The sequence below is a fragment of the Mytilus galloprovincialis genome, chromosome 5 (assembly GCF_965363235.1).
Source record: "Mytilus galloprovincialis chromosome 5, xbMytGall1.hap1.1, whole genome shotgun sequence".
NCBI lineage: Eukaryota > Metazoa > Mollusca > Bivalvia > Mytilida > Mytilidae > Mytilus > Mytilus galloprovincialis.
In genome coordinates, this window is record NC_134842.1 from 32,270,914 (window position 1) to 32,283,967 (window position 13,054).

General features: G+C 30.7%; 1 long non-coding RNA gene across 1 annotated transcript; it reads right to left on the reverse strand.

The window, feature by feature from the left end:
• Window positions 1-241: 241 nt before the first annotated feature.
• Window positions 242-2,915, reverse strand: LOC143074444 (uncharacterized). Its single transcript, XR_012977862.1, has 2 exons — window positions 2,820-2,915; window positions 242-440 (listed from the first exon to the last, which is right to left on the reverse strand). It is a non-coding gene; the product is annotated as an uncharacterized LOC143074444 (long non-coding RNA).
• Window positions 2,916-13,054: the final 10,139 nt, after the last annotated feature.

Genomic DNA, 13,054 nt, shown 5'->3' on the forward strand with positions numbered 1-13,054 from the left:
TTGTCTGCTAAGATCGATTTTTAATTTAACCAATGATTTTACTCGAGATATAACGGTTTGGAAAAATGTATAATTATCGTAAAAATAATTTTGATGTATGAATAGATCATGAAGGGAAATTAAACCTTGAAAAATATTATCATCAAGAGAATTTGAAGTTAACAAGTTACTTCTAAGGTTGAGAATGGTAAGTTCAACTAGTCCATCAAAGGCGCCATGTTCAATAAACCTAATTCTATTATAAGATAAATCCATTTTTTTTAATATTCTTAATTTCCGGAAAGACCATGCGGGAACTACGTGTAAATGATTTTCTTGAAGATATAAATCTGTTGTAGAATTGTGCAGAACATCAGGCATTGTTGTTAAATTTTTCCTGGAAAAATCTATAAGGCTGATAACCTGATCATTCATTTTAATGTGCATTGTCTTTGAAAAACCTGTATATATAAAAAGATTAATCAGATACAATATCACACGAATGTATAAAAAAAATATTGCAATTGTTCTTATCTTGGAACCTGTTGTTCAGTGGTTGGTGTTTGTTGATGGGGTTGATAAGTGTTTCTAGTTTCTCGTGTTTTATTACATAGATTATACCGTATTTTTCCTATATGATTTCTTTTACACTAGTCATTTTGGGTCCTCTGTATCTTACTGTTCGTTGTGAGCCAATGCTCTGTGTGAAAGACCGTACTTTGACCCACAACTGTTTGCGTGTTACACATTGTGACTTAGATGGATATTTGTATCATTAGCATTCATACCACAACTTCTTATTTTCTATGGGTTTTTGGATTTTTTACTTGTCCGATATTTATGATCATCTTAACTATTTCTAATCTAAATTACCCCAATTTACTCTCAGTTTTATAAAGGACGGTAATAGCTTACTTAAAACTTTTAAAACTGACGTGTCTCGTGTTTAACCGCTACGTGTGACGATTTTTTCTGTGTTTACTGTCATGCAAATTTATCTGTCGCAATGAAAATAGAACGTAGTCTTAGATGTTTTTATATAAAATATACTATAGTAGCCTTTTCATATTGAGCACATTGTACACATACGCATTTACCTGATGAATATTTGTCAATTATGTTACAAACAATTAGATAACTATATGTAGTGAACTTCACAAGAAACTAGGAATTTGTGTTTGTATACCAATGTAGACTTTGTAAAATTATATAGAAATTATGCATGCTTTTTTTTATTGTTAATTGTTTTTGGCCTTACACTAGGTTTCAGTAATTGCGAATACTCTCAAAATCGTACGTTCGTATTGATTTGATCCGTTGATTCAATTCCGTTTTTTTGGTGGGGTTCAAGTTGTTTATTCTTTAGTTTTTTATGTTGTGTCATGTGTGCTGTTGTTTGTTTGTCTTTTTCATTTTTAGCCATGGCGTTGTCAGTTTGTTTAAGATTTATGAGTTTGACTGTCCCTTTGGTATCTTTCGTCCCTCTTTTGTAATACTTTTTTTCACGTATTGTTAACTTTCTTAAAGTTATATTTCGTCTCTCTTTTTGTGATTTAATTATTCCAGCTTTGATAATGATTGGTATCACTATATATATGTTCACTTCTTAAATTTTGTAAAAAAATATTTCCGTTCGCCATTACTCTTCAATATTATTTTCATTTACCTGTGTACAGTATTATTTGCCGGCATTTTGTTCAAGGTTTATATAGTTATATGATATATACAGGGGCAATTTGTTCAAGGACTTGGCTGACTTTCTGAAAATGTTTATTATCTCACCCCCTGTTGTATTGATTTTGTATTAACATGGTGTCATAGATCGAGTGTATTCGTTCAGTGTTTATTTGCTTGGTTTTTTTTCATATGTTTTTTGATCGAAAAAAGTTATTTCATTTGATATTGTGTATCATGTGTCTTTCTATGTTGTGATGTACCTCCATTGTTTCGTGTAATGTTGAAGGTTGGTACATTTTATTGCATCTGTCCTTACTCAGCAACCTGATGTTTAGTGGTGTTGTTTGTTGGTGTTGTTTATAAATGTTTCTCGTTTTTCGATTTTTATATTCTATGTTGTGATATATAATAATATACTATTGTTTCAGGTAAAGTTGAAGGCTGGTACATTCAATTGCATCTGTCCTTAGTCAGCAATCTGATGTTAAGTGGTGTCGTTTGTTGATGTTGTTTATAAATGTGTCTCGTTTCTCGTTTTTATAAACATTAGAATGTTAATGGTTTTCCTGTTTGATTGTTTTACTCTGTCAGTTTTTGGGCCCTTTATAGCTTGCTGTTTGGTGTGTTGAAGACCGTACTTTGACATTTGCATTAGAGAATAAATGAAAATTATCAATAGAGTTGTTACAGTGTGGTGTACTACATTTGGGACAAATATTATAAAACTATAGAAAAAGTCATCAGCTCTTACTAAAAATATAGACAATTTTAAATAAATGGGGTCTTTAATATTTTTTTTTACATTTTCCGGAATATTAATTTTTAAACTACTTAAGCTAGACCTAAAATCATGCACCGTTTTATTTAAGGTGTAGTTTCATCATCCATTATGCTATATGACGCATACAAATTGAAGAAATCAGTATGGAAAGTGTATAAAAAGAACACACTGTCTATACTAGGGACTATATTTATAGACATGTATCTATCATTTATATTTTTTCGTCTTTTTCTGTAGTCTTTTTTTACTTAGGCCCTTTTTTATATCTTTTATTTTGAAAACCGCATCCAAACTATTATGCTTTAACTTATTGACAGGAAAACGTTATAAATATCAATATCGCACTTTTTATCTATAATTTCTAATAAAACAAATCACTTACCTGCTTGCAGGATAACAGTCCAGATTGCTAGAAAAACTACAGCCATCGCCTCTTTTATAAGTGACAATGTTGAAAACACCTTTAGAAAGTCGTAATATAACAAATAGCTATGAACTAAGGTAAAGAAAAACAACCAATCAATTATAAAAGATTGGAATAACTTCCGGAATGATAACTTTAAATCAACAGAGGTGCCTGATATACTTAATTGCCGTCTATTATATAGATCACTGATTTCCGACGAAAACTGTGAGATTTGGCTAACACCGAATAGAAAGCTATAAAGGGTCCACAAAATACAAATAAAATTAAAATTATGTTGATAATGTTTAAACGTGTATCACCAAGGAGATGATTAATTTAACTATTTGATAAACGATATTGTACTAGACTGTTTATCTATAAATAGAGCAATGAGGAAAATTAGGAATATAAGAAAACAAAATCAACAGAAATGTAAAAAATTAATAGAGAAAAGTGACTTTAACGAAGGACCCCATCCCTCCAAAACATGAGAAGGAAATTCTACGTATAGAAGCAGTTTTCAATTCAAATACTTCCTGTATCGTAATGTCGCATCGTATTACAATAACTTTTGATATCGGAAAAAATAAGGTGATCAAACACAAGGGTTTAATTGTACAAACGAAATTTAATTTTGATGACAATCTCTTCCTCTTATAAAAGTTGACTGACTTCCTTTATCGTGAGGGTACTTTTCTTTATCAAATTATTGTCGTAGGAGATGAAGAGGAAATTAAAATATAACTCAATCAATATTTTTTTTCTTTCTAGAAAACTTTAAAACTTAAACTTTAAAAAGTTTATCTATTGCCAAATCTGGGTTGGATTTATCTGTATGCATATAATGTACATACATAAACAAGCAACGCACCAATTTCATTATCAAAGAAATATGTCCACGTTATTTTTAATTAATATCGACCCTAGTCTTAAACATAATTCCAAAATGTACCGATGACACTTCATTTAGAATCTCTTGAAACAACTGTCAATCAATCCTTTTTCAAATCAAAATTCTGTTTCTCATCTACAGTTTTATCTTGAATATTCGGTTCGATCAAGCGTTTGAATGAACTGCTCCAAAAACATTGAAACGTTGAAACATACATCTTTTTCAGACACATTATTGCAGTAAACAAGAAAAACGTATCTATTTCTTTCATTATAAATAAACATTTTTACTCTTTAAATCTTTTACAACCGTTTCTTCCTAAATTAAACAATTCTTATAACCAGAAAGTACATATCTAGAACTAGATCAAATCTGTTTAAACCTGTTCAAATGCGATAATATTATCTGATAGACAATTTTGATATGCTTGGTTATTCATTCTAGTTCATCTGAAAATCGACAAAAGGTATAAGCTAATGGTGTTATTTATAGGCCCCTGATAAAAGCTACTCTCTTTTGATCTTTGAATACGTATAGGTATACATATTACGAGCAACGTGCAGTAATTTACTAATGTTCAAGTCTCGTTCATCCGCTAGTTATATACGAATAAAGAAATAAAGAATAGCGAGACCATTGCGTCAACATAGTTAAGAGTCTCCGTTACACATGCACCACCTACAATCAAAATGTCACAATCGAAAAACGTACAAATAGAACAAATATTTTGTATCTCAAAACATTTGCTAGTGAGTTACGACACAAACACATTTTACCACAGGCTGTTAATTTAATATGTAAAAGTGCGAATATGTGTCAATGCATATCATATATCAGCAGATACACATGTCTGCAGATAGCTAAATTAACATTGGACATTCAGAGAGTAATTCTTTATGCCTTTAAGCACTAATCATTGTTGTCTATAATTCACTGACAACTTTTAGCCGCCTTTCTATAGCTTTAACGTTTTTCAAAAGTAAGTTTAAAAAGATATAAAACTTCAATGCTTTTTGATGTGTCAATACGTAGCTTTGTAATAACTACTTTCCTACGTCAACTTTACTGCTTGAAAATTTTATTAGCACTTATCATGTTGTGTTATTCATTGGGAATGTATTTCAACTAAGGCCTTTTTAAAAGATGAGCGAAAGATACCAGAGGGACAGTTAAACTTTAAGTCCGAAGATAAACTGACAACGCCATGGGTATAAACGAAAAAGACAAACCGACAAATAATAGTACACAAGATGCAAAATAGAAAACTACAAACTAAGCAACACGAACCCCGCAAAAAACTGAGAGTAATCGAAGGTGCTCTGGAAGGGCAGGTGGATACTGCTCCACATGTTTTGTTTACTTTATTACAAATCTTGTAAAAAGTCATATTCGGTAGATCACATTCGTGAAAAGGGAAGGAGAGTGTACACAAGGAACAAATCCAATACCATCTGTTAAACGCGGTTATTGCATAAGAGTCTACCAACTCGTGATGGCGTTCGTAAAATTTACAAAGGAATGATTCAACTTCATTTTGGTCTCTTGTGGAGGTTTTCTCAAGAGTGGAAGAAAAGTCAAATGTTTTAATAGTTTTGCAAGATGAAAATAATCTTAAATTATATGTACTCTAAACGATCTTTGAGAATTTCTAGTATCCACATCCGATGCATGGCACTTCCAGAAACTCCGTATAACTCTGAGAAATGTTTTACAAGAAACTATGTATAGCATTATTAGATGGTGGTATGAGATTAAGTGTTGAAAACATTTCAATGTAAAAGTCAAATATCCAACTCTTGAAAAGTAAAGACGATACACAAATAATATATATATTATATCAAATCCGTTACGAATACATGTTAACATAATTGTATGCGATTTATTTGATAAAAAATTTTTAAATATATTTTATGTTAAAACAAACTTTACATTTTTTGTCAGTGTTTTATTAAAATTAACAAAAAAGAAATAGTTGATGTAGAATAATTAAAGGTTGCATTTTGTAAATACAGCTGTTTCTCAAACCACGTCTCTTTTGGGGAGATCTAGAATATTTATAGAAAATTAATTTTGTTTACAAACTGGTTCCCAGTTCTGATCTGTTTGTTGCACCTCATAGAGACAGAACTTGGGAATGTTACCAGAACATGTGCATATTGTTTATATTGAAATCTGTGGTAACCCTTCATTCGATGTAGGGGAAGTTAAGTTAAGAAAATTAGTGTTTGTTTAAAATCTGAGAAGTTCAGGGCATATAAACGTTGAAAATATGCCGCACATCCCTATATTTTGACCTTTGAAAGAATTTGTAGTGCATATCATCTTTCAATTCTAGGTTAAGATTTTTCAAAACTTCATAGTAAAAGTGGTACAGTTTTAGCCTTAAAAGGAGTTCCTATGGGAAATTGCATTGTCAATATTTACAGAAATGCAACCTATAATGCATTGAACGATTCTAATTGAAAAACATATGTGTGGAATCTTGATCCTGTTGACCGTCTGTGAGACATTTGTCTAGTGAATCAAATTTTAAAATGACAAAAACTTTGAAACATTTATCATGTTTATCAAAGCATGAAGCATTATTTACAATAAGGTCAATAAATAATTACTATATTTTGTCTAAAAGCATAAATGTGTACGATGCTTACATTCATATAGAATACAATGCTTTGTCGAGAACTTTCATTCTGGTTCTTATCAAGTCAAAATAAAATATATGTTTAAGAAAACATACGGTTGTTCTATTTATACTATATTATAGTTAACAACACTAAAGGGACATTCAAACTCATTAGTCGAAAATAAAACTGCCAATCCAAAGCAAAACAAAAAACCATAAAAAACGAAAGATCAATAATATTAAACAAACACAACATAGAAATCATTACACTGTGCAACACAAACCCAATAAGAAAAATGTCAATGGTAGCCAGACTTTGCTACACATTTGGGACCCATCGTAAAATTTTAGAAATTTTTTTCAAATAATTTTTCTGATAAGATCAACGTTATGTACCCATCAGAACCATTAATATATCACCGATTAAGAAATATTCTGGTTGTGATTATAAGAACGATTATGATAATTGCATGGACAGTCCATCAGTAGAGGTTCTACTCAATGGTAGCACACACCGGTACCAATTTAACTGCAACTGATACACATTTTGACAATGAATGTTTTTTCAGTGTAATTTATAAAAGAATTATTTGAACATTCAAAAATCATTCAAACGTTGATGAGCCTATATCACCCCAAAAATTAAAAAGTAGAGATAAAAACGTACAGATAGTTAGGGAAATGAATGAGCCTTTCTAAAAATAAACAACAGCAGTGCTTGTAATAAAACAATATCTGATTAACGTTTGTGATTGTAATATGTTCCTTAATGACTACAATAACTTTTGTTAGAACATTGAAGTTTTTAAAACTGTTATGTAAGTGTTGTAGTTCATGACATCTGCATGTGCTTAATTTGATATGAAAAGTATGTTTTCGAAAGCCAAATTATATATATGTAACTAAGTGTTAAAAGAACGCTTTTATATCAACTTTTAATACAACAAAATGAAATAGTATATAATACAACAAATGTATAGGTTTGACACACGAATTAGTGTTTTGCAAAGATTTATGATCTTTAATTTATTACATATTTGTTAACAAAATGTATTTAGTTTTTTTTTAACTCATAGTCAAGAACAAATTTTCAGTATGAACATCTCTTACGCATTCCTTCTTTCAGCCAGCTATTACTTATTCCTGGTTTTTTTTTCTTATAACTCCCGCAATTCATCATTTTCAGCTGACCTGACCGAAAGATTGAACTGATCTAATGGGATCACTTGGCGTCCATCGTATGTGTTCCATTTTGAAAATCGTCTCTGAAACTACTTGGCTTAATTGAACAAAACTTTGTCAGAATAATCATTTTGTTATCAAGTTTCAAACTGTGTATGATGATTCCGATCTTCATTACAACCAATATTTCCGACAGGGTTTAAATACTGCTAAAATGAAAATTGTGTTTATCATGTTAAAATTGGCTATAGATAAAGAAACGATGATGTGGCAAAAAAGTTGAGAGTAATGAGATGTAACGGCAAAAAAGTTAAGAATAATGAGATGTAACTGCTTGTTAATACGTAGAAACTCTTAGAACGCTTCTTGTAAGAGTGACAGCCTTAAAAGTAAAAGTTAAATTATACCAGTGGTTTTTTCTCCTTTTTTGCTTTTGCATTTCATCTTGAAATGTATGATGAACATGTAGGTACTGCGAACAGCAAAAAAGGAAAACAAAATCATCAAAAAAAAGAAGTTGGCAGCAATCTTTATTTTACTACTTATTGTAGCTTTTGCCCTTGAATGAAAATTTTGTCTGCATTTTTTCATCATATATAAGATAGGGATAGAAACCTTTCAAGCATAAAATATCTGGAAACAAAATCTACAAAATGATTCAGGGTCCTCGACTCCTAGCATTATGAGTTTTCAAACCCAGGCTCAATGATTCTCTCCGGGCATCCCGTCTCCCTACATCAATTAAACATAAACGCCGCAAAATAGCAGATACAGTTTGTTTTGGTTAAACACTAATCAATCAATCAACACTGACATTAGTTGAATGGCTTGAATTGTCAGCTGACTCTTTAAAGGAGTAACTAACCTTAAAGGACAATTCTTTGATTATACTTTTTGAAAACTAAAGCAGATAGAGAGAAATTAAAACTAGGGAATATGTACAAGCCAAGATCTACAGACAAGTGAATAGTCCGGACAAGGTTTGTCGACTTTTGATTCAAGTTTTTGCTTTAAATTAACTATTTTATCAACTTTTAAATTTTGTCCATTATCTTAAAAACTATAATACAAAATTTAAATAGCAGAAGTGATCGACAAGACTTAATGGTCATGAATACCGATTTTAAACTAAACGACGGACAATCTTGTATTTTTATAACATTAATATTAAAAAAAAAAATATAGAATTAAAGGTATACTTAAAACTGTAAACATGGTTAAAGGAACTGCTACGCTAAGTGACAATACAGGTCAATTTTCATGCAATGGAAACTAATAAAATGAAGGAACTCCTATTCAATGACACAGTCATATGAAATTCTAATATGACGTGCATCTTTCGCTCTGTAAATAAACCCGATAAAACTTGTTTGCAAATGCGTATATTGACTACTGCAGACAATGAAATTTGCATGCGTTTTATATTTTTCATTATCTTAAAACAATTTCTAACGCTCAAATGATGCACGTGTTGTTACTAATAGATATACAATGACTGCAATGTGTCAAAATTCGCAATTGATGTATTTGACCTAGATACGGAAACGTTTATATTGCATGTTCAAAACCCTCTCAGAAAAAAACGCTTGCATGTTGTCTTCTTGTTAACAAACAAATAAATGTAAAGGGATGTTCATGGATGAGCCTATACAAACGCTCTACACTCATACACATCGGATATATAAATTACCATTATTATCAGAATCGAAATACTTTATTTTAGTTTTATCATAGTTATGCTTTGTATTCACTATATTGTATTTTTGGTCTGGACCCGTCGATATAAACATTATAAGGTAACTCTTGATTAGATCAAATGACGTGGAGATTTATTTCATTTTATACTTGATTATAGTAGAGAAAAATATTAAGTATCACAGCTACAAAAATCATTATAGGGACAAAAATATCGTCTTGCACAAAATTAAAAATTTTAAAGATCTTTAACCAGCCCAGTAGCCATCACTTCGGTGTTGACATGAATATCAATTATATAGATTTTTTCTAATTAACTGTTTGCAAAAGTATTAGCTATTCGCAAAACTAAAGATTTTCTTATCCAGGCATATATTACCTTACCCGTATTTGGAATTTTGGGGTCTTGATGCTCTTCAACGTTATACTTGTTTGGCTTTCTAACTATTTTGTTATTAGCCTCACTGATAAGTCTTATGTAGACAAAACCGCGCGTCTTGCATATCAAATTGTAAGCCTAGTACCTTTGATAACTATTTAACAATAATTTAGAAATATGAACAGGTTACATGTATTACACTACTTAAAACTGAATTACTTCCCGGTTTGTAATGATGCATTACGTTTTGGTTAATTTGTTGTCATGAAAAAATATAAAGAATCAAATTTCAAAAATAACTTAAACCTATTAAATTGTTATTCTTTCGCTATATTATCTATTCTTATTCTTGTGATAAAATTTTAACAAATTATCGGTTTCCACACTACTGGCTTCCTTATAATTTGTTCTTCTTAGGTGTGATAGTTTTCAATGAATACATTGCGGAAAATTGTATCCAGCTACGTCAATTTTAACTTTTAATATTGCACAGTCAGTTATAGTGTGAGTTGTATAGGTGACATTTATAATAGAGTTTGGTATTTTTGATATTTTACTTTTATCATACTGCAAATGGATTAGCTGTATTTGACCAAACCATTATCTGGAACCATTCACGATGTTCATTCCTATACGGTTTCTTAATTTGTTCTGATTATTGTATAGGAATGTATTCCTTATCTGCAATTTTCCAGAAATGATAGCTCTCTTCCTTGGCATCTCATGCTTTCTACTACCACTCAAGAACATTGTTCAGTAAAAGTAAATAATTAATATTAATAAATATTCATCTAGCGTAATTATACATAACCGACATGCCAATTGTATTCATACTAACATTTTATTCTGTATTAGGATGAGTCTGCATCATACTGATTTTCACATTTTAACGGTTGCATGTAATCATCATACACAAAATGAATGTGTTATTTTCTACATTGGCTAGAGGTATAGGGGGAGGGTTGAGATCTCATAAACATGTTTAACCCTGCCGCAATTTTGCGCCTGTCCCAAGTCAGGAGCCTCTGGCCTTTGTTTGTCTTGTATGCTTTTTAATTTTAGTTTCTTGTGTATAATTCCGAGTTTAGTATGACGTCCATTATCACTGTACTAATATTCATACTTTTTAAGGGACCAGGTGAAGGACATCTACGGTTGCAGGAGTTTCTATATACATTGTAGACCTATTGGTGGTCTTCGGCTGTTGTGTGCTCTATGGTCGGGCTGTTGTCACGTTGACACATTCCCAATTTCCTTTCTTAATTGTATTGACTAGAAATAAAGCAATTTGGATTTGTGTGAAAGGAAAAGAAGAAAAAAAGGATTTTTTAGATCATTTGTCCATTTTAAAAGGTAAAAGCATGATAATAATGATTTGTTTTTTCCAAAGTATCACATATAAGTAAAACATATAGTTGACTACCCAAAGATATTAAATTAGCCTTATCACCTTAAGCTTGAAAGCGTTTGCAATCTATATGTATTTATAGTTTGTATTTACGTTCATAAATTCAACGTGATTTTATAGCAAAGCAAGAAAATAAATACTAAGTTAACACGCCTACCTCTTTATCAGATCAATATATTATAAATTGATATTGTTCGATTTTTTCTATTCCTGAATATTATAGCCCTCTCTTTGATTATCATCATGATCATAACATGCAATCAATACTGATCAATTTCTATATATTGAAATTTGTATATACTGTTATTTATTTAATCTTAAACTATATGATAGACGGAAGCGTACCCATTGAAGCATATCCCACATCGAACTTATATACATTTTGATTCAATATATAATTTAATCTTTTTAAAACGAGATTGATATGTACAATTTGTTTTTCGCATTTCTGCAATTTATGTTTTTTCTCATTGATGTCCAAGGTCAAATACCCGAGAACACAAAATGCATTAGAACAACGTGGACAAGGTATGGCGAATGAAGAGCAAGTAATCAATGCTTTGTATGACTGAGAAATATAACTTGATTGGTATCTGTATGGACATTTTATAACTGTTTCAATGACCGAAATCAAGAAAAATGTTTCACGCAAAACCTTTTTTTCATACCACGAACTTTTCGTTCTAGTATCACTATATCAGTCTAAATGTTACCATACCTTGATGGCTATAGTGGATACCGATTATAATGTTCCAAAAATAATAAACGAAAAAGAATTATGGCAAATACCGTTGAGCGATGTGATCAGCACAAAAGAATGCGGACGGGTATATGTATTTCAGAATGCTCAATTTCAAATGTTTAGTAGACATACTGGTTCAATATATTAAGCTGCACTGTTCAATTCGAAATGATAATCTTTAATTTTCTTCCATTTGATACTAAGAATATATAGGAACATCTATTCAATAACATTCGGAAATAAACTAAACCTTTTGGAATGACTCGCCCAAATTGTATTGCGGAATGGTGTGGAGTGTCGATATAAAAGTAAGAAGATGTGGTATGATTGGCAACAATACAACTCTCCTCCTGACCAAATAAAGTAGACGTCTATGTAATGAAATACTTGATAAAAGTCAAAATAAGGAAGTATTACCGCTAGGAACCACCGTGATAACTTTCTGCATTGAATTTCACAAAACATATAAAGGAACAAAATATCCCCTTGAACAAAGCTTTTTAAATTTGTAAAGATCGTTAACCGCAATTTAGAAATATGACCAGATCAATACACTATTTTAAAACCCAATTACTTAACAGATTGTTTTGATGAAATACATTTGGGTTACAGATCATTGTCGTTTACAAATGAATGAAAAATGAAAAGTCCTAAACCCATAAACATCAAATTTCAAACATAAATTATACATATAATATTGTAAATCTTCCGCCATCATATCTTCATCTATTCTTGTGATAACATTTAAACAAATTATCGGTTTCCAAACGACTGTCTTTATTATGATTTTTTTCAAAGGATAAATGAAAGACACTTGTAAGTTGTATCCTGTATGTCATGTGTAAGCACTTTTTTGACAATAATCGGAAAATATTGTTAACTTTCTCTCTCTCTCTTTCTCTTTCTTTTTTCTTATCAATATCAAACAAGATCTATACAACACATTTAAATGCAATTTCAGGTTTTTTAGAACCTTGTGGGCGACGGAATCGTACTCATTGAAGTATATACCACATCTGTTTTATTCGGATATATCGTGTTCCCGGACGTTAATCGACCATATTTTAGGTAATTTGTTTTTCGTCTTAGTTCTTACCTGTTTTATTAAATAACAATGTAAAGAGGTTTACTACAGCTTGTAACAAATATCATACAGACGATGAAAATGTCTGCAGTTTTAATGGCAATGTGTCGATGTATACTGCTAGTAGGTGAGTTCTCTTTCTTTTATTAAAAATTGGGGAATAGGGCTGTTATTTACAAAATGTCTATGAAGATAAGATGTTTATA